Below are 23,804 nucleotides of genomic sequence, written 5' to 3' on the forward strand. Positions count from 1 at the left end.
AAAAATGAAGACAGAGACACTGGTTGCCATCTTTCAGCAGATGAATCCAGTTTTATAAAGAGAGAAGAAAAAAGTGCAATTTCAACAGTACTGAAAGCTTAAAACATCTGAATAGGTGCTGCTCAGACTTTTTCTCCTGCCACAGATCATAATTAGACAAATAATAAGCATGCATGTTCTGGTGGAACAACTGACTATTCATATCTCTAATTGAAAATGGGGCTATAATTGAAATATTTCTGTCTGAAGTTCAAGTACGGGTGAAGACAACAGGGACTGAATAGGTGATGTTTTTCATGTTCATGCAGCTTGTGAATGTAAGTGATATATCTGTATTTTCCACATAAATCCTTTCCCTGTATTAGTAAGGTATTTTAGTGTGGTAGCTTAATAATTTGATGAAACAGCACTGATTTTGCTGTGCATCAGTTACATAGTGGTTTGACATTTCCTTGTAATTTTTTTCCTCTTGATATGAATTTTATTGTCAATATACCCAGCATTTTCCTGGAAACTTTCCTGTAGTGCTGAAGAGTAAAGCACAGATTCGACTTCCTCGACTGACAGGTATAATACAAGGTCTGAGTGCATTCTGAACTGGGGTTAAGCTGTATAGAGTGTCTGCCTCTATACTCATTGCTTATGAATTACTGTCCTTCAAAATATCACGTCTTATAAACAACAGAGTGCTTTGTGTACAATGATGATGGACAAATGGATGGCTTTCTATTAATAGGCTGATCACTATGTCTGAAAAATTTAGTTATGCAAATGATCAATCTTTTCCTCTCCATGGAATTAATTATTAAGGAAGAAAACAGAGACTGAGACGTGAACTTTCAGCTAACGTGTATCTCAAGGAGTCCTGGCGGACTCTGCCTGTCCTCCTGTAGCAGTTTCTCTCCATCTTGACTCCCTAGACTGAGTGGGACTTCCATCATGTTCCTTGCTTCCAAGGCTGAGGCAGCGTACCCTGATAAGCCTCGTGTGGGGTTTCACAGATTCCATCAGCTGGATGTTTTGGTCAGCTACAGGGTGGTGAGGCCCTGTCTGCATGTCTAGGAAAGCCTTTGAGCACTTCATTCCAGCCTGGCCAGCACCACACTGGAAGGTGATGTGGAAGAAGAATCCAGCAGCACTGGTTTGTTTGGGGTTAAATGAATCAAAGTTGAGCCCTGGTTTGCTGGGCTGCTGCTAGGCAACAAGTAACTTTCTGCATTCAGAACTTCCCCACTAATTGATTCTTGACACCATTCTCAGTTGGTCTGTATAAATAGAGAGCTGTTGCTGGGAGGGGGAGTGGGAAGGTGGAGTGCAAGTAGCTGAGGGTTGGAGGTAGAGAGCATCCCTTCCCATCACAGGAGGGATGCAGTCCCCACAGGGGATGGCAACTGCATCGATACACAACTGACAAAGCAATACTGATGCAGAGAAACAAAGAAATCTGCTCGAGCCACATGAAATATTATCGGCCTTTCAGTGTACCCACTAAATGCACACCTTTGGCATCCATTTATTCCTGTTATTTGAAAGCAATCCAGAACAGAATAGGAACAATCCTTATTAAAGGTCTGACGTTTTGCTGACTGGCAGAACATAGCACTTCTGACACATGCACTGTATGTGGCACTAGCAGCATGGGGAGGTGTGAGCTGGAGCAGGGGCATATAGGGGGTTGAGATACTGGAAGATCCAGGCTAATAGCAAGAAAAGGGAAGCTTGTCTGAAGGAAAACTTTGAGCCCAGAAAGTGTCTGTGTCAAAATCCCCTTTTATAGATATTTTTTAACTGAAGAAAGAGGTCTTTATTATATTGGCTCTCTGCCCAGCCCAGTAAGATTTCAGCATGACTGACTGCAAGACTGAGACATTTTAAGGACTGCTTCATGTATTAAACTATTGTTCCTTATAAATAAACTCTGATTTTTCTTTTTTCTCATAAATTATTTATTTCCTAGCTCTTTCTTCCACTGCAGAGAAATGAAAGGCAGACAAGGAGGAGCAGAGAAAGAAAGAGAATGAAAATGGGATGTTTCAAAGATGATAGGAATTTCTGATTATTTTTTTTTACAAGAGTGAAAAAGTACTTTCGTGCTGCAGAGGTAATTGGCAGGTGTTACATGCCTGTATGTAGCATGCATTTGCTAACTATCACGGTGGTACTCTCAGTAAACTTCAGTATGTTAGAAAAATGGGTATATGTATATGTTTGTGTGTGTGTATATATATAAATATATATATATATGTATATTATAGTCTTGTAGTCTTTCTACAAGTTCCTGCAGATGTTGAGAGGCAGTTCTTTCTTCCTTCTTTGCCATCCTCTCAGAAACATTGTGTCGCAGTGTTGTTGACTTTGTGCTGATGAGGTCAGGTGCTTCTCTAAGCACTTGTGGGTGTGGAAGAGAATAATTCTTTTATATAAATATGTCAATTCTTGAGCATTTTAAGTGATAACAGAGAAAACTTTGGATTTTGTTATTCATTTCACTTGGCCAATACCTTGCTAGGTGAGATGGAAAAAATTGCCACTGATCACTACACCATATTTTTTACAGAGAGAGTGGTGAGGTGCTGGAACATGTTGCCCAGAAAGGCTGTGGATGCTCCATCCTTGCAGGTGTTCAAGGCCATGTTGGCTGGGGCCCTGGGCAGCCTGGTCTAGTACTAGATCTGGAGGTGTTAGTGGCCGGAGGGTTGGAACTTTATGATATTTGGGGTCCCTTCCAACCCACGCAATTCTATGGTTTCTGATAGTTTCATTTATAAAACACTAGTTATTCCATACCTATTGGGGAAAACTGAATTAGTTTATTTTGGCATGCTTTTCAAATATGCTGCTGCAGCATTTTTTATATTTATTATGTCTCACTACCTTTATTCCTTTCTTCCAGATTGGACTTAGGAAAAAATTACTTCTCTGATAAGAGTGATCAGGCACTGGAACAGGCTGCCCAGGGAGGTGGTTAAATTGTTCTCCCTAGAAGTGTTCAAGAAACATTTAGATGTTATACTGTGGGATATGGTTTAGTGGTAAATATTGGCAGTAGGTGGATGGTTGGACTGGATGACCTTGGAGGTCTTTTGCAACCTGGATGATTCTGTGATTCTATGATTAATTCAACATTTTCATTTTTCATTAGAATTGCAGATTGTCTATGTAAGGTACAAGCCAGAAGAGATGTGACTAGCATACATTTATTTTTAAGTAAGCACATCCTGGTACTATTACCTTTTTTAAAATAGAAAAGCATTTGGAAAGTACTTAGACAAATTTAAGTCTTGAACTCTGCTGCTTGCAATTCCTTGTGGTACAGTAAAAGTGAAGTGTGCTGCCCAAGAGAGTGATATGGAGCTAAGAGAAAAATCAAACTGATATTATTCATACCTTTTTTTTTTTTCAGTTACACCCAGCTCTCTCTTGATTATTCTTGCAAAATAGCTGTGATCCCATTTTATACAAGGTTACAAGAAAAGGTAAGAACTTTTTTCCAGATACAGACACATTTTTTATTTCAGAAATTACTTGCATACAACATACTTTACATTACCCAGGTACTAGCAATTGGATCAGTACTCAAACTAGCCTTATGCACATACCAGCACTGCTAGGTTCACTCCAAGCTCTTCATATTTTCTCAATATTTAGGAATTATTTTAGATTACAGAGTTACTAATTGCAAAGATAGAGTACATGACTGAAAGCCAGCATGCTGCTGATTCTCCCAGGAAGCCTGGGAAGCCCTTCAGGGAGGTAAATGGAGATGAACTGAGCTTTTGGTAAAACAAACTAAAACACATACAGGATGAATATAAATACCTTGGTCAAACTGGATAATTTACACAATCTTCAAAATGAAATTTTAATCTTGGACAAAAATAAGTCTGATAAGACAAAATAAAGAGGACACTTTTGCTGTTGCCCATGATGTTGATGTATGCCTTCCTTTGGGAAAGAAAATACAAGTTAATTGCTATATCAATTTTCTGTAATCATTCTTGTTATTAGCAATATTGTTAAATATAATTTCTGCTAGAGGAGCCACTATTCCCTTCTTTGTTATTGTTAAAATATGTTTGTTTGGCAAGAAAAGGTTAAATGATTACTTGAAAGCACTGGAGAAGTTTTAGGTACACTATTATACAAAACAGCAAATAACTATAATGATGACATGGAGTAACCTCTGCTTAATAAAGGAACTGTGATTGTCTGCCTTTGAAACCCTTACAAGGCAATCATGTAATAGACAACAATGTCTACTGGGTTCTGACCTCCCTATATAGCATTATTTATGACTGCTGTTGGCAAAGCAGTTATTCCATTTTACAAGCCAAGTTGCAGTGAAAATTCTGGCAGCAATCAAAGAAGTGCTTCCAAAAAGATCCACGTGAAATAACTAACATTTTTATTCTTTTAGATATTATCAACAGGAAAAGGCAGATAGTCTTTCAGACTGTTATTTTATTAATACTATTACACTGTCACTTATTCTCTTACATTTTGTCTTTAAGGCAAAGAAATATATAAGCTTCTTCCGCTTTAGGCCTGCATGGTTTATGATAATACTTTTTCAGCACTAGAACTTCTTTTTTTTCATTGCCATTGGAGAGGCTTTTTTAATACAAAAACTTAAAACCCATCTTTGAATGTGGCTCTTTGGAATATTTTTGAAGTTTACGTCACATCTGATCTGTGTCAGAGATTTTGCAAAACAGCTAGACTATGAGCAGTTTAGACTATGAAGAAGTCCACTATGGAGCTAAAAGACACCTACTAACTACATAGTGTCAACATTTTCCAAAGCATGCTGTGATGTGGATTCTTTTTTGCCCAGCTTGAGCTCTAACCACAGATCTGATCTCAGCTGCAGCTCAGCATCTTCTGGAAACTGGGCCAACACTATGTCAAGTTTGGGTGGTAAAGATGAGATGTCTAAAAAATGAGCACTTATTTTTAAAAGGTGGCCCAAATGTCAGATTTTGTTCCAAGAGTAGAGTAAAAATATGATCCTAACAGATGTTACATATTTTCCATACATCAGTGGTTTTAAAGCTCTGTGAGATTTTTAAGAGGGCTCTAACAGAGCAATAAGTAGGACTATAAACTAACCCAGGAGATATTACATATGAATTTATTATACTACAGTTTTTACATTATGTTTTTCCCACAGTATTACATGATAGAGTAAACACAGGGAAGAGTAAAGAAACACAGAAAGTGCTGGCTGGTGTTCAATACTGCTTTAAAACTGGCAGCTACATCTCTCTTGCCATGCCACCCATGAAGGGCAGCTTTCATAGAATCATAGAATTGCTAAGGTTGGAAAAGACATTCAAGATTATCAAGCTTTTTCCTTGTGTTTGTGCAAGCAACCAAGAAACAGGATGGGCATATCTGAGCCAGTATTTTCCAGAAGATCCCTCATGGGGGTCTGATGTCTGCCAACAAAACTGTAGAATGTGAAGGACACTTCAGATTTGGTCTAGCATGCACTGTTCTTTCTTCCACTTTCATCAAGAAGGATCAGGGTGTGCTCAGTACATGCTTTATGCTTCTCAGTTGTTTGCCTGAAGAAATCAACCTCATCAGCCTAACTAGGGCTTACCTGCATCTCCTTCTGATGCTCATTTCCCCTTTATACTGTCAAGCTCATGGTTAATATTCTCCATCTATGAAAACCTGCCAGAGAGGATATTATCCTGCCCAGAAGCCTCCTGGCTACACAGATGAAACTGGGCACAGTAAAGAAGGGCTAGATAAATATTTCATGCTTGCTGCAGTATGATTTTTGAGCAAACACAGTTTCACAAAAGCAAGAAAAGAATGAGTCAGTGACCGATTTCATAATCCATTTTGGAGCTTTTTGAAGAACTACCTTTTCTTCAAACTCTCACACCCAGCACACCGAGGAGGTCCTTGGGGCAGAGTCCATAGAGGTGTAGCAACCTCAGGGACTGACAGAAGGATTCCCACAACACCACAGAAGGTTCACATAAGGCTGAGTATGTATGGAGTAAGGAAAAGGAATACAGTAAGATTCTGTCAAACTGATGCCAATAGTCTGCCAGCCCCCAGTAATTGGAATGACACAGAGCATGTCGAGACTTGACAAGCTCCTGATGAACCGTATATTGAGATATAGGATCTGCCCAGCCTTTTTCAGCGCTGTTATAATTTTCCTTGTTTGCCAAGTAGGAAAGTAGAATGTAAAGCTCTAAAAGATGGTGGTCACCAGAGAAAAAAAAAAATGCAAAGACATGGAAACAGTCTGGGAACAGGTGAAACTATGCAACCGCAAAGTTCCTCAAGGTGAGAAAACCAAGTGCTAGCAAGTGGAAGGAGGTAAGAAAGAAGACACAAGAGTTTTGCTTCCTGAAGATTTAAAAATGGAGTTTCATTCCCAACAGGATATTGATTGGCTAGACTATGGGGTAGGAGAGGTTTTTTTTTTCTGAGTACTTCTGCATTTGAAGTAGTATTTCCAGTCTATTAAAAAATAATTAGCACTTGTGTTTACTGTCACTGTGCAACTGTAGAAAGTTCGAAGACCAATCCCTAAAGGACATGGCTTGTGACCGGCCTCCACCCTGACATAGAAGCAGTGATCACAACCCTTTGGCTGTGACCAGCCAAACAATTCTTAATCCACTGAACAGTCCATTCTTCAATAACTAGTCTTAATGAAAAAAAAACAATAAAATCAAAAAGAAATTTTGTTTCTATTTTCCATTAAGAAGTAAGAATTCTAGTTGTGACATAAAATATGTGGGATGAATCATCTTTTATTATGTGCATATTCTAGAATTTTTTAAAAAAAAAGTTCTTGACAAAGTAGCTTCAAAAGCACTAAAAAAAAAATTTTACATTCTTTCAAAAATGTCCTTTTCATTTTTTACATTTCAGACTTTCAAAGCTAGGAATGTTAAAATGTCATAAGAATGTAAGGTAGTGTTGAATCATATTCAATGCCCTTCTAATCCAATATCTTGTCTCTAACTGTGACCATGGTGATGCCTAAGGACAAATTAAAAAAACAGAGAACTTGCATGATATGATGTTTCACAAACATGACAGTGAAGCACTTTCACTTTTGAGGGGTCAGTTTATCTCAAAAGTGGTATATTCCTCAAATATTGTTACTGAAACAGTCAGAATTGAACTCAGAGCAGTCATTCACATAGCCTAAAGTATTTCCACTGAGTAATGGATATTTCTGTTTATCAAGAGCCGGTTGTACTTTATATTAATGATGTGGAAAAATAAAAAGGTACATTCTATAGCTAGGCATGTCAATTTAATATAATTCAAACTCTGTCACTGACATTATTTTGTTTTCCCATTATTATTGCAGAAACATCTCTCATATGGTGCAAAATGCTGAACTAAAAACCTAACCCTAAAATCTTTCACAGAGTGCAGAGTCAGCTCTCTGGACTGAAGATTGCACTGGTCATGCTGGTACCCAAGAAGGTATGCACAGAGAATGATTATGGTCTCCTAATACTTACTCCTCTTTTATAACCTGCAGGAAAAGAGGCTCAGAAGACATCTGTGGATCAAAAAGAGCCTCTCTGTACAATTAAGCTGATCCCTGTTTCATATTCACATCACACTGCACTCAGGTGGATTTGTTTGATTGCTTGAAGACACTTTTAATAGGTTCCTCATGTAATTTTTTTACTAGATTGATCCAACAGCTCAATCTAATATCTTTTTATAGATCTTGCCTCTTTACTCCACCAAACTGTTTTCCTCTAATTTCAGCATTTATGGAAGTTTTAAGCAAATAGATGTTTATTTTCTAGCAGGCTATACCACCTCTTCTGCTTTTCCTCCACACGAACAAATGATGAAGACAACTTGGGAAGGAGGTGTACAGATGGAAAGGATTGCTCTGAATCCCCAGCAAGCATGTGTGCCATGTTCAACTTGAAATAAGAGAACCCTGCAATTGGAAAAAGCAGATAAACAGCAGTACTAAATACTGAAAGGTAGATATCCCTTAAAGCTAACAGAAGGAGAAAAAAAATCAGCATTTTAAAGTAAAATATCAAAATAATGCATTTCTTAATTTTCTGCAGCTCTTTCTTCTAGATATTTGTACTGCTGTAGTCATTCTGAAAATGAGCAGATACAATTATTATTTACTAATAGTAACAATTCTTTCACATTATGCAAGTAAGAACAGAATAAAAACCTGGAAGAGCAACAATGGGTTTATTTATATTAAATGGACCACTTTGCTACCTTAGAAAGTTATTTACTAATCTCAGATTTTTGTTGTTGTTGTATTAAATGCAATTGCCTAAATTATAGTAATAACTACAGTATCTACATACAGGTACACAAAAGTATGTTCTGTGAGTCCTGAAAGGAATCATAGAATTATAGAATTGCTAAGGTTGGAAGAGGACTTCTAAAGTCCTAACTTTAGAAGCATTTTTGCAGTCAATGGGGCAAAAAAGATACATTATCTTTGTTTCATACAAGGCACAAGGGAGGGTAGATACTTCAAAAGCCATTATATGTTTTTCACCTGTATACTGCTGACCTCTTAGTTAATGATGGTGGTTCACTGACTCATTTGAAATCTCTTGACCATCTTATTCCAACAAACAGGTGAAAGTATTTCATTAACATCTGGAATTTTCCTTAGTGATGCATTAATTCAAGCAATTTCAAGTTAAGTTTGCAGCTATGCTTTCAGCAAGCTGGGTATTTATGGTAATTAATTGTTTAGATGCAAGTTTTTCTCTAGATTTTCTGACCATTTCTTAAAAACAGAACATTATAAGAAAAATATGTGCTCTTGTTACTGCATTATATATGGAAAAGAATCAAAGTAATTTCATCCTTAAATCATAGAACAGCCGGGGTTGAAAAGGACCTCAAAGATCATCTAGCTGCCCTTTCCCTTTCCATAGGCAGGGTTGCCAACCACTAGACCAGGCTTCCCAGAGCCATATCCAGACTGTCCTTGAATGTCTCCAGGGATGGTGCATCCACAACCTCTCTGGGCAACCTGTTCCATTGTTTCACCACCCTCTGTGTGAAAAACTTCCTCCTAATATCTAACCTGAATCTCCCCTGTCTCAGTTTAAAACCATTCCCCCTTGTCCTGTCACTGTTAACTCACGGAAACAGTCATTTGCACTCCTGTTTGTATGCTCCCTTCAATTACTGGAAAGCCACAGATGGGGTCTCCCCAGAGCCTTCTCTTCTCTTTGAGGTCCTTTTCAACCCAGACCATTCTTTGATTCTATCTGTATGAAGACTGACCTATAAAACCCAGAGAAATCTGAAGATTGTTTTATATTGTTTGTTACAGCATCTCTCCAGTTACATTCTGCCTGGTTGCCTTTTCAAGACCTTGGGTTTTTTAATTCCTATGCATGGGGAACAACATATGGCAACATCTCAGTGAAGAACAGTACCTCAGGTCCACTTTGGGAATCTTGCTGATACCTGCATTTCAGGTGTGGATGACAACTGAGGTGTGGCAGGCAGAGCAGGTGGCTCTGGAGGCTCCTGCTTGTCTGTATGCAGTCCGTCAGTCACTGTCAAGTGTCAGGTCACAGAAGCCCCCGCCTCTAAACAAGGATGTCATCAGAGGCAACATGTGCTTCTAAAGGTCAGTCTCCAGCTGTTTGTTAAAGACCTACATTTTACTCTCTGTGAGAAGAGGTGACTTCTGCACAGAGCATATTTGCTTCAAAATCCATGCAGTAAGCAGTAAAAAAAGATATTATTTGTTAGCTTCACTATGTTTTCTTTATTTCCCTTGGTAACAAGGGAATACACCATAGCTCTCAGTTGCCTCTCTCTTTTTCTTTTGTTTAAATGCTCTGTGCATGAAAATTATCTTTCACCTTTGGTGATTTATAATAATTACATTAAAATTATTGTTTGCCCATTTACATGCTCAAAAACACTTCCTATGACCTCATCAAGACAGTCTTTGGGATAAGGAAAGGCCACAGAATTGCTAGAAAACATATGTGAACTGTTACAGATATTCACTGCCTGTCTCGTCTCCTATCTTGGGTATACATATAAAGAAGAATAGCTTTTTCCCACATCACTGAAAAATTATTTAGAGTCTTCCTCAGTCTTTTTCTTAACAAATATCTAAAAAAAACTTTCAGAAGCAGTACCAGACTTGATATTTTAATTACAGCAGTAGTAGAACAACTCAGAGAATCTCTAACCTCAAGTGATGCAGTCTTTCTTTTGCCAAGAGGATAATGAGACAAATGAGGATTATTCAATTATGCTAATTTCATCCAAGTCTTGGCTTCTTTTTTCCTCTGTGAGGAACACTGAAAAAGAACAAATAAAGGAATAACTAGAAGACAGAAAGAAGAAAGAAGGTCAAAAAGAAAGAAAAAAGCAAAGAAACAAGCTGAAGGATGGAAGGGACAGAGTGAGGGAGAAAAGAAGGAAGAAAGGGAGAGGGAGGGAGGGAACAAGGGATAAAGGGAAGAAGAGAAGAAAAAGTAGGAAGGAAGGAAGAAAAAAGAAGAAAGAAAAAGTGTGGTAGGAGAAAAGAGAGACAGAAAATGCGTAACAGGGAGATAAGAAGGTATGAAGAGAAGAATAAGAAAAGAGCGGGACACAAAAGAAAGACAAAGGAAAGGCATTTAGAAGGATCATTTCTGGATCTTCCCTTGTGAGAAACAGAAAAGATTTTTAATCCATATGTAACACAGGAGGTAAATCAGAATCTATTTATTGAACGCATTCGGGGTAGCAGTAGATTCTTTCATACATGAACAAGGACAAGTGTCATAGTATCTTTTAAAAGTATTCCTCAGAATTTAAAATGTTTGACTGTTTAGCAGCTGAAAGTTTGGCTGTAGATGTGTAAAAGAAATATTTTCTCTGGTGGTAAATCAGAAAGTATCAGCAGCCATTTCAGAAAAGCTCTGCTCAGTGTTGTTAGCTATGTACAAGCTTTTAGTGTATAGTAATCTTTTTTTGAAGAGGTGTGGCAGAAAAAAGTTCTGCCGTGACTATAAATGACTAATTTCCAGCCTCAGATCTGTATTAGATCATTCTCACAACAGACATACACACACTAGCTCAAGGACATTTCCAGTTATACTGCATCACTTCGGGAGAGAATGAGCACCTGCCAAGGGCTTCTTCAGAATAAATACATCCTAAATACAAGACCATGAATATACATGATTTCAGAATGGATTTTTTAGATTTGACTAGGGCTGGAAGGTTATCTCTAGTATCTGGCACTTCCTTTGTGTCTGCTTTGCTGAAATTATTATTCCTACCACCCATCTCTTCTACATCATTTGAGTCTTTCCCAAATGTGTTGCTGCAAGGTGATATGCTATGAAGACATCTCAATTTTACTATTTTTCTAGAAAGTTACCTCACTGAATATTTGTGGTGGATAGAATATATTGTGTTTTGGTAGATTCTAATACTCAAGTCATTTCCAGTGTGATAGTACCTTAGCACAAAAATCTCAGGAATAATTCAAGATACCCAGTAGCATCCAAGCTTTATGAAATCCTGAAGCTATTTGGATAGAGAAAGCACAGGTGCTCATAAAATAACTACCAAATAGCTTCTGTTCTGACAGTAGTTCATAATGGTGAAAAAAGTCTTTTTCTCGTCTTACATAAGGAAAAATATTATTGCTATAGGAAATACTGTTGCCCCATGCAAATTTTATGTTGTTATTGTCTATATTTCAATGAGGATATGTTTCTAGGTTATTAATAGAGAACAATATTTCTTTGTGCATGTTTAACTTTTTTACAGTAGACAACAAACCTCTTTATGTTTTTGTAGTCATTAGCTCAGAAATGTAGCCTTGGTTTGGAAACTGGGTAATATAACACTGATCATTTAAGCATTGCCAATGCTCAATGAAGCAAAACTTTCCAAGAGTTGATTGTTTTCAAGGTAGCAGTTGTACTACTTTGAACATGCAGTTCGTTATCTTTTCAGGATGATTTCAAGAATTGTTATTGCATCAAAATAAAATGCTAATGCTGACATTATGCTTTGATGCATGAAGCAGGCCTCAAATGACACATGAAGTTGTCCCTCAGATTGCCATTTCCTATTGTTGTTTCAGATAGGCTGCAATGGTATGGGAGGAACTTCCTTAAGGACTAGGAAAAAGGACTTTAGAGCCTTGGGGCAACAGGTCAAGCGTTTGGGACCACAAGTTGTGTTCTACTCTATCCCTCTGGTAATAGAGAATGATGAGGGGCTGAACATGATGGGTCAGCGGATTAATACCTGGCTCCAAGCCTGGCGTACTCAGCAGAGGTTTGGGGTTTTTGACATCTGCTTGATTTACATGAGACCAGGCCTGCTGGTAACCAGTAGGAGCAGCTTCTCCCACCAGTGGAAAGTGGTCTTATGATGGAAGTTGGTAAGGTTCATTGGTAGATCTTTAAATTCATTATGAAGGGGAGTGGAGTGTAACTAGAGTCACTGGAATATGTATGTAGCATGCCAGTGCTCATGGGGGGTGATGTGCTAATAAGGTCCCACAGTCTTGTGCCCTGGTGAAGGAGGAAGATGACTCACCTTTTTGTAGGAAGAACACAAGGGTTGGTGTGAAGCTATAGATTCCTGTGTATGGTCAAGAGTTATTAGGGCTACTCCCACCCAAAAGGTGGCCCAGCTCAGGTGCTTTTAAGAAAGTTATGTTAAGAAAGAATGTGAATGTATGGAAACTAATGATGATGGTGATATCTTGTGTTCTGCAAGTGCCTATGAAGCAGCCAACCTGGGTCCAGTTGCCATCATTATCTAGTAAACATTGAAAGATATGATGATGCATAATTCTTAATCCTCAGCTATTGGGGTTAGCTAGGTTTTTTAGAGCCACTTACTGTTGAGAGGTCTGTATGGGTGCCTATGTCCCACTGCAGTTTGTATCTGTAGACAGGTTTGTACTTGGAAGCCTTGGAGACTACTTCATGAAATGGTTCTAATGGAAAATTATTTTCACCTACTTTCTACTCATTGTTCAGAATGCAGATTTTTATGCAAAGCTTAGATTCCTCATAAAGCTCACGATAACTGCCCTTGGCTGTGATGCTTTATGTACGGGTGTAAAATGGTATCCTAACAGGGTATTATGGTTAATCTGCCACGGTAATTATGAAATTTATTCACCTCACCATAGTATGTTTGAAACTATATTTAAAGATTCATGTGGTGTTTATTCGGTTCCAGTAGCAATTTAGCTTTCCACACAGCAGCAAGTCATACTCATAAAAATAAGACACATTTTAAACTATTGCCAGTGCACCAGATGAAGTTTATGAGCTTGGAAATGTGTTTATAGACTGATTGCTTCTGATTTCTCTTAACCAAACAAAATGAAAAAAAAAAAAAAAATCCACAAAAAAACCCACATCTCTTTTACAAGTGCAGTCTGCTGTTTAAAGATCTCAAAGATAAAGACCTTCCTCAAAACTCATCTATTTTAATAAGGACTGAAAGAAATAGCCATTCTATCGCTTGACATTTTTGTTTGCTTGTTTGTTTTGGTTGACTTTGTAAGGACCAGATATTCAAAATGGGAGTCAAATTGTTAGAATCATAGAATCATAGAATTACTCAGGTTGGAAAAGACCTCAAAGATCATCAAGTCCAACTGCACCCTAGCCAAGTACCCTAACTCCAACAACCCTCTGCTATGGGTTGGCTATGATTCTATGATCATTCCATGATTCTGTCCCATTATTAGCAGTCTCTGTCTTTTTCTGCTGGAAGAAGTGATGCTTTTCAAGGTAGCAGCCTAAGAGAAGCAGGTCATCTACTAGACCACTCCTGGCAGACTCTGAAGCTCAGTTATATATATGAAATGCAGAAATAAAAGCAATCTGTCATGTTGCTCCATAATTTGGGATTTGACCTTTTCTGTTTTTCTGCTACATTTTTTTGGGGTGATAAAGTCAGAAAGTTAAGATCAAGCAGAGCTTGCAGAAGGCAGCTGCTTTATGCCCAAAGGTATTAAATGACTAAGACATGTTTCAAATATTTTGTTTCTCTTTCCTGTATTGCTTAAATATCTAAATGGAAACAAAGGCAAAAGAAAATAACATATTTTTTAGCTCTGCTTCCTGCTGACTCAAAAATTCTCATTTCCCTCTTGAATTAAATTAAGAGTATGTAAGGGCATACTCAGTACTGTTCTGTACTAATGTACATATTTGGTACTTATGTACATTGCCTGTCAACCTGTCAAAAAAGAAAAAAAAAAACACTTTTTTTTTTCTTTTTCAGTCATGAGCCTTACCATTGTTATACAGTGAGAATTATATTTGATTTCAGTATCTTTCTGAAGCTACACACAGCATCTGTTCCTCTTGTTCTTTCCCTCTGTCTCAAAATTCCCATGGAATCTGCTGTAACTGTTCACCAGACTTACCAAAGCTACATTAAACATACAACAGTTCATTTAAATATCATTCCTCTATTGGAAATGAATCTATTATATGCAATCCATGTATAATGCATGACTGAATCTAAATAGCTCTTTCCATGAACAATAAAATTTCTTGTAATTAGTTTCTGCACATAATACACAGAATTTACTATTGTATCACACCCATGCAACTGGACGCATGAGCAGCTAAAAGGTCTCTAAACCTAAATTCGTGTAGATAACTGCTCACTGCCAAGGGCAGGCTTTGGAAATGAGAACTGGACTTTATAAGTCAGCTTCTGATTTTTTTATGGTTTGAGGCAAGTCTTTAATATCTGCTCTATAATTTTCTAATATATAAGAGAGGGATAATGATGCCCGATGACCTCTGCAAAAGTGCTTTGGGCTTTTATTGCACAGAAAATATTATTACTACTGTTTTTCAAGAAATAAATCTACCCCATGGATCTGTGGAGAAGCTTTAAGCTACATGAAAGAAGTGAATAACATTGTAAGAATCCCAGGCAGGAGAGAAACTGCACCTACAAAGCTTTGCAACCTGGCTCGTGCTTACATAACTAGTATGAGAAGTGAATCACAAAGGGTTTTCCCTGTGTTCCCCAACTGCAAAAGGAAATGGGGTATAGATCTTTCCTCACAAAGGCCTGAAAGGGAGGAGGATACTAAGCCATTTCAGATGTCTGACTATCATTAGAGAACTTTCTTTTGTGGCTTGTCTGCTAACTGTCATTAACATCAGGAGAGCAAAAACTCACCGTTTTACAGATTACATCCACTGTGCAATTGCATCTTTTACAAGAGAAAATATCCAGATACCCAAAGCGACAAAGAGAGAGAGAGAGGAAGAAGGAAACTACATGAAACATAGAAAGGTAAATTTCCTAATATAAAGCCCTAAAAATTTTAAATAAATTTGGAAGCAATTCAGCTGTGCACTATACCCCTGGATTAGCGATAGTTTATCACTCAGATTTGAAGAAAATTGGCAAAATGAGGTACTTCTAATCCAGGTAGGCTTATAGCTTCCTTTCATTCACTTTGTTACTTATGCCTACAAAAGATGAAAGGAAGTATAGAACTATGCCTGAAAATTATATTTCTTCTAACATATCACTAGGCTTCCATATAATAAAAGAAAGATAATTCTAAGGTTATTACTATATTTGATATCTGTTTTCTGTAAAAAAAATTATGCAGATATGTGCTGTTCCAGACAGACAGACATAATAGGGCAATTAATTCTAAATATAAGCAAATTATTAAAGTAGGGTTTGAGTTTTTTTTCATTTTCTTTAACAACTTTTAAATTTCCTGAGAAAATTGTAGGTTATCCTGTCCTACTAGCAAAGTCTAATAACTACTCAATAATTTATGGGATATAATGAAGTCTTTCAGTCTTCCCACCAGTTTCTGTTTCCATTTTGAAAAACATCTGCATTATTGTTATTAAAAATGCATCCTTATTAGATTTCTTCCTTATTCAGTTTCCATATTATTAATATTATTATTAAAAAAAGAAAAAAAAAGAAAAAAAAAGAAAAAGGAAATAGTATAAAATTTCTTTAGCCTTAAGGGAGCAAACTGATAAAACAGGCTCAAATCAAAACCTTTCAGACACTCCTCATTTATTTCAGCAGATTCTGTTTGAAGCACCGTATCCAGAAGGATCTGTGTAACTCTGAGAGTGATAATTTTTGCCACAACAAGGCTGCAGCAGATAACTGACTGCAATTCTTATTTGCAGTGAGTCAGAGAATCAGGATTTGTCATTCTGACTCTTGCCATCCATCTTTATAGGGGAAGAAACTAGTAGGAAGAAGGCTTATCATGAATGTACAAAAATGCATATAATAGTACAGATGCACAAATGAATAGAACCATCAAATTCCCTTGCGTTTCAAGCACAAGCTAATCAGTCTCAATAAAATTATCTTCATCTAGCTACATTTCAGGAAAGGGCAATTTTTCAATACTTAATTGAAATTTTATTGTTAATTGTGATGAGAAAATTTGTTAGTCGTTTCATAGAAAACAAGCTGTTTTGCAAACAGGGGAACTAATTGAACTGGGTTTCTGGTGGATTGATGACTTGCTACTTTCCTCCATTTAAAAGCAAATCTCTTGTCACATTCTAATGCCTTTTGACACCTTCTCTACACCTCTCAGGACTCTCTACTTCCTCTTTTGTTACTTACTTTTCTTTACCCTGGCTTTGCCAAGGTTGGGTTAGGGTTATATGTGGTGGAAATACATGCAGCTTTTAGCCATCTGGCTGATATCTGAATGAGAATGCTTCTACATAATACCTATGTATTTACCAAGTATTGAGTCCTGTTCTACCAACTGATCTTGTTTTTAATGCCCTTTTTTTCTAACATCTTTTCATTTGAAAACAATATGACACTGTGGCCAATTTATCCTTGTCCTATGAATTTAATATTCTATGATAAATCCAAGAAAATATATTTTCCAATAAAATGTTCTCAGGGTTTCTCTGTCCTTTGTGAACACTTTACCTTAATCAGACTGTATTTCTGGTCCATACTATAGGTCCTGGGAGAAGCAGAAAGCCAAAGATGTCCTTGCAGAGGTTCTTCTTCTTCATAGTGAAGTTACTGTGACCCACTTCTGTTGCTTTGAACACTAATGGTCTGTGCTATTTTTTCCTTTCCCTGTGTTTAACCAGAATAATCCATGTAACAAGGCCTACAGCTTATCACTCTTACAAGATAGGGTCTGAGAAAATCCCACAGGTGCGTGAACACGTATGCTGCAGTCCAAGCCACAGAGGTGCTTTCAATTGCTCACTGCTTATCTACCAGCACAGAAAGATTCCCCTCCAGTAATCTAAATGAAGAAACATCACGTTCTGTGGCTGTACTATCTCTTCCTATGAAGGAAAGATGAAGATTCTGTAGCAACATTCTTTATCTACTACTTAGAAGGAAGGGTATCTTCAGGAAGGAGAGTTCAGACCAGACTGAGTTGCTTGCTCACAGATATCCACTGAACAGGTGTTTCATTGCCTGAAAACTGGAAGTCTAGCAGAGTGTTAAAAAGAAGGTTTTTAAATTGTTATTTCTTTTTAATAAAATGTTTCATCCAGCTTTAGTGATTAGGGAGCTACCATGCCAGTAGAAATTATTTTCACCTATTGATTACTTTAAACCACAAGGGACTTGGGTGATTATTCAAGGCAATTTACAGTTACTCAGTATACAACTTCTAGAGAAAAATATACTGTAAGATTTATTGTTTTAAAGCTAAGTGATGGGTGTAATAAAAGATATATTAAAAAATGATGCCTCTGAAGGTTATAGGAAGTAAAACTTACCACTTATTGTTCAACATGTTGATTTTAAACCAGTTTCAGCACCAGGGTGCTACTCATTTGGCCCATTAATCTGCCTAGGGACAAATTAAGGCACACTGTGTCCCCCTGGAATTGCAAGCCCAAGTCAACAGGTTTGCAGGCAGGACAGAACTCATGTCCTCTGTCTGTGGATCTAGGGTAGCTAACTGTTATGTTCTTTTTGATCTTTGTGTTCTTTTCCACACTACCGTTAATAAATTAGTCCTAAGTTGTCCTCAAATGTGCCTGTATTAATCCTTTTGGTAAAACTAGGTAGTTCTTTATTTGAATGAGACACCATCGGAAATGAGCTGCACTTTGCATAGATATGTTGATCTTTATTAGATTTTTCAATAGTCCCAATGACGCCTTTCTCTTTTGTTTTAACCACTGAGCCTCATGTGTTCTCAAGTGCTTTTACATTTGACTGATGTAAAAGTGTAATATGGTTCCTCTGGAAGAACTAATGATAATAAGTAGAGCATACAGTTGCCAGGGAAATGAAGCATTCACTATTCAGTTACTTGGTGGCCTGTATAATAGATAGTTCAGTGAGCATTTGATTTGTATCTGTGAAGATCACTGGTGAATATTATACCGTCATTAATAAATGTCCTCATGTACTCAGATCATTAAAAATCCCATATCATATTTGTCAGTATTTTCAATACTGTGGCAGGACTCACTTGAGTGCACCTCCAAACTACCAAGATGTAAGATTTAAAATCAATGACTGCTACAACGAAGTTTTATCTCTGTATACAAGAGAAATATTTTTATGATTTCTAGGGATTAAAACACAAATAGTAACCTTTTTTTCCTTCCTATCTTTTCTATTGTCCACGTTCCCTTCCCCATCACCCTCAATAGTGTCAGTCCTCCCCTTCCCATCTCCCTGATTAAGATTTGCAAAAAACCGGTCTAACCAACACTTGAACCCTTGTTTCTTAATCTCATGGTGGGTATAGTAATATCAAAGAGCTTCCTCTCCTTCCTATAAACTGGAGCAAGACATATGTTTCCTGTTAAAGGCTTCCTTTAAACATAGATTAAAGTAAGAACTGAAGCAGAGCATAATCATGAAGAAAAGTTATGTACTAATTTGTCATACAAAACAAATGAATACCAATCTCCGCTATAGTGTTTTGTTACCTATAGTTACAACCAGCCAAGAGATGATGGTGAACAATAAAGGACATGACATTGTATAGCTGGATAATATTGTCAATCTTGAAGAAAGATGAAGACTTAATTAACCATATATCTTTATATATGACTTCAGCTCCAATATATAATAATCCACCATGAGGAGTTTAGAAACTGAGATGTAGCAAATAGACATCATAACTGTGGACTGATAATTTTGAGCCTTCATATTTTTCCATAGCAAAATTCCCAATATCAAAATCCTTTCAAGTCAGTTTTGTTTCCAGTTCAGTTTTATGTACCCTAGGAAGATTTTCTAATTCTTTGTTATATCTGAGGGGGGAGATGGGTTGCACTTCCTGAACAAATGCCATATTGAAATGCCGACTTGACAGAAAAAGGAGGAAAGAACAACATCTTTGATGTTAGGCCAGGAAGCATTTTACAGCCATTCCTTTATCTCAGCTGCCAGCTCTATCAGTGATCCTGTCCCTGGATCTCTTGTAGTCCCGTAAGTTGGTTCGTATGATGGATATACATATTTGCCGACTTCTCCATCCTCAGACCTGATTTTCCTTTTTTACAACCTTCATAATAGGGAAAGCTAAACTATATATCAGAGAACCATGATTCTAAGAGGGCAGAGCCTTCTTTGCTTGATGCTTCAAAGACATAACTTATTATAAAGCTGAATTCAGAAGTCAACACTGAAGGCAGCTGGGGCTACAACAAATAGGTTATTTGTTTTGGTTACCAAATAGGTATTACCAAGTAAAAAGGGATCTCTCCTTTACTACTAAAAGTAAACAGTGCTTTCTTATAATGTTATAAATTATCAGCATACTTAGTTTATGAATAAGGATATTTAACATTAATTTCAAAAGCTAGGGTTGAAAAGTCAGGAATTGTAAGTTTTATGTAGATTTCCTGAGGACATTCTCAGGAAGTTTTACTGTTCTGGGTTTCTGCCTAGAGCCAACATCTTGTGAATGCAAGTCATCATGTGAGTTCATAAATTCTTTTTAGACAAGTTTGGTTAAGCCAGCTGTCAGCTCACTCAATTGAATGCCCTCTACTGAAGCTACAAATATTACAGGGTCAGCAGTGGGTGTGGCAAGACATTGATTAGATACTGTTATCTCAGACAAACAAAAATGAAAGGCTTCAAAGGTTTTATCCAGTAATCAGTCACAGACCTTTAAAAGGAAATATGATTCAACCTGTTCAGGGATATCAAAACATCCTTCAAAGGAGAGATTATTCTGGTTTGCACGTGGTCCCTACAGCATATTTTTTGCTCTGTTAGTTAGTTCTCAATACACTGCATTTTGAGTATTGCCTTCAGCTGAATAGGTCTATTTTTATGTACAGAAAACTAATTAGGTGTTCTCAAGCTTTAACCTCAATCTTCAAAAATGCTATAGTAAAACAGTCTGCATAAGAGAAAAAAATACTTGGCAGTGCATACCTAAGCTATCACAAAGGCTAAAACTATTTTCCCTAGCTAAAACTTGTGCCAGGTTTAAATGCTCAGAAGTTAAAAAGTGCTGGCGATGAAGATATTGGGCTAATGAGCTTTTGCTTTGAGATGTTGTGGACAAAACACTATATATTAATCAGTTTGGAGCTACTTTTTGGCAGAAAACCTCCTGGAAGCTGTTGAAAAAGCCAAAACAGGAATAGAGAGATAACTTCTGTGCAGAAATTATAATAATCACAATTTGAAGAATCAGGGTGGTTGCTGCTGGCATCTCTTTCTATTACTTCAGTTTTGACACTTTTAGGAAGTGTATTTGTTAATCTAAAACTGTCTGTGATGTGTGGTGGGTCATATGTATCAGGCAGCACTTACTGGTAATTCTCATGTCAGTGTCATTTTTCTTAATTGCCAACTGCCTGTTTGACAATGACTTTTAATGCACTGTCTAAAAGAAATGAAGTATATTCTTCCACTTAGTCCTCTTGCAGCATGTGCTTTGGATTTTTTTCAAAGCCAATCTGTTTTGCAAAGATATATTGTTTTCATGAGGAAGGATTTTCAATTGCAGGGTGGCCAGCTGGTAAAATACCTATAGGGAGTGTGGGGCACCACAGTGAAGGTTTTGGCACAGGTCCCTCACAGCCTGGCATATGTTCCCATGGCTAAGCAAACTTACAGAACAGGTGTTAAATGTCAACATAGAATATATTTCATTTTTGTTCAGTAATAAACTAAACTAAAAAAAAAAAATATATATATATTACTTTATTTTCCAACCAGCACAGATCAAAATCAAATGGTTTATCCACTGGTATTTCTTCTGTCATTATCATAGCCAAATACTTTCCTCTTATCCCATTATTCAGTACTTCTGTAATTCATATATGACATGTGGGAAGCTACACCACAGCAAGAGAAAAGACACCAGTGAGAATGTATCTCTTTCCCTTCCACACAAACATCTGCATGTATAGATACGCTTGCTATTCACTCCAAAATGCCAATTGCTTAATTCAAGTTTTTAAATAATGACCTTCTCATCATTTTTTTCAGCTGTTATAAGAGAGAATTTAACCATGTACAACCTGAATTCTATTAGTGAAAACACTCAGAAGGATGCAAAGACTGGTATGAGAAGATAGAGAAGCACTTGAATATTTACACTGGTTTCTTTGATGACAATAGCTAGGACTAGAAGATTACTGTAGCAGAAATGCCAAGTCATGGTATGAACCAGTGGATGAGCAACTGGTGGGAAGGCAGGACCAACCCAGGGGAGCTCAGGTGCATGTAGTGCACCTTTCTGACAGAAAGGGTGGAGCCAGGATCCACCCCTTCCCAGACCTCACTTAAGGGTTGGCAGCAGAGGCACGGATCTTGCTGGAGATTCCTGACTACCTGAGGTCTTCTGAAGGTAAGCAGCTTTTTTCCTTTAGTTCTGTTTTTGTGGCTGTTGCATTTAATCAGGTTTTCTTTTGGTGCAGCATAGGACTTTGCAACCCTGCTGTCACTGCTGTGTTTTCTATAGTGTTACAATGGCACATTTGTTCTATAACCCTGTATATCCAAACATGTTTATGTCTCACACAGCTCAAATTAAAGAGCAGTGGGAAAATATAAAGAAAGTTTTTGGGGCCAAAATGACCATTTTTAGGTTATGGCTTCTCCTAACTGGTAATCCATTTTTCTTATGACAGCATTATGTAAATATTAAGTAAATTTATTTAATAGATTCATATTTATCGGATATGATTTCTCAGAGATTGTCTTTCTGGTGAAATATGGCTTATATTGAAGGTCCATACTCAGATCTGATTACAATATTCCCATTGGTTTAATTTAAATTGGTTTGGGTTGTTATCTTAGCATCCTCCCTTGTAATAGCAGCGTAGGTATTACATTTACTTTAATCTTTCCTTGCAACAAAATAATATGAGTATTATAGCTTGGTATGAGAAATGTGAAAGATAGATGTAAAAACATATAGAAATCACCTGTGCTTCTTCTATTTGTATGCGAATATGTTAATATACTGGTCTTACTGGGCAAAACTTTTGGAGCTGTCAGATTCTCTTACAAAAATACTGTGGAATTGCCTTTAAGCAGATGTAATTTATGGCAGGAATACTGAGATTAAAGGGATAATCTAAGATAATCCTTTCCATATAAGGCTTCTCTGCAGATAAATAAAGTAAATTTAATGTATATTTCATATCAAAACACTGAGGAATTAATTCTTTAATTTCTTCTCCAAACAATAGAATTACAAATTTGAGTACTGGAGTAGTTTATTCATTATTAATGTAGTTCTTAGGAAAGATAAATTTTAGTTGTGATATTACAGTAAATGAAATATGTATTTAACGTGAATAAGTTCTCATACCTTGTTTTCCTGGTAAAATTCTTTTAAAGCTTAACCTGGCATGCAGAATCCCAGCCTATAAGGGCATGGGGCTGTCAATGAAACCCTAAAGAAGGTGCATGTAAATGCGTCTGACTGAAGAATTTAAAAATTTGAGGGATGGGAAGATGCCAAGTTGTTTTTTTGCAGTAAGAAATTATTAGGCTTTGTTGTAATATGTTTATACACACATTGTGAAACTTTGGTTGTGTTATACCACCTGTGATCCAAGGACAGGACACAAGCTTAAAAGTGATATTTGATGGAGAGGACAGATCTTCTGGTCCCACTGTAAGAAATGTGTCTGACTTCAGGGATCCACCTGTTCATTTCTATATAAATATGCATAAATCCACTCTGAGAAATACAGGACTGTCTATATTTCTCAGTTGTTTCCTAGGGTTTAATCAGCATTGACGTCAAAGACCAGACAGAGAACAGGAGCAGACTTTTGTATGAGGTGCTAGTGCTGTTAATAAGAGGAAAAAACCCTACTTTATAGCAACTGAACGCTTGCTATCTTGATTAATTATCAGCTTTAAAATAGCATATCTGACTAAGCTTTTAAAGAAAAGGAGCCCGATATCGTTCTCACTTTCAAAAGACATGAAAGGATTTAAAAGGGTTAAAATGTACAATGTTCCCTCCAGGCAATAACGTAGCCATTTAGCTACAGAAAATTTCAACTTGTATTGCTTTGAGCCCTTCAGATTTCTTGCTAATGTGTTTTGCTGTGGAGTCTGCCAAAGTTTTAAGAACTTCAGTGTCTAAAGACTTAGAAGGCAAGGGGTGGGTGGTTTGGTGGGACAAGGTTCTCCTAGGTAGCTCAGAAGAACATGGTTATTCCATTATCCCATGCTCTCTTGATCCTATTACTGGATCAAGAGTATTATTCACTGTGGGTATCAGCCTAGTCAAAGCAATATTTTTTGAAAGAGCACATTAATAATCAGAGGACATTTGTGGGGGGTGGGGAGAGGAGGAGGGT

The 23,804-nt window shown here is 37.1% G+C and overlaps 1 long non-coding RNA gene across 1 annotated transcript; it reads left to right on the top strand.

Annotated features, from left to right (window-relative positions):
- The first annotated feature begins 7,805 nt into the window (after positions 1 to 7,805).
- Positions 7,806 to 9,917, top strand: LOC107312974 (uncharacterized). The gene is made up of 2 exons (XR_001554710.3): positions 7,806 to 7,991; positions 9,329 to 9,917. It is a non-coding gene; the product is annotated as an uncharacterized LOC107312974 (long non-coding RNA).
- Positions 9,918 to 23,804: the final 13,887 nt, after the last annotated feature.

Source organism: Coturnix japonica, chromosome 4 (assembly GCF_054131305.1).
Source record: "Coturnix japonica strain WE chromosome 4, WE-NBRP24, whole genome shotgun sequence".
Classification (NCBI taxonomy): domain Eukaryota; kingdom Metazoa; phylum Chordata; class Aves; order Galliformes; family Phasianidae; genus Coturnix; species Coturnix japonica.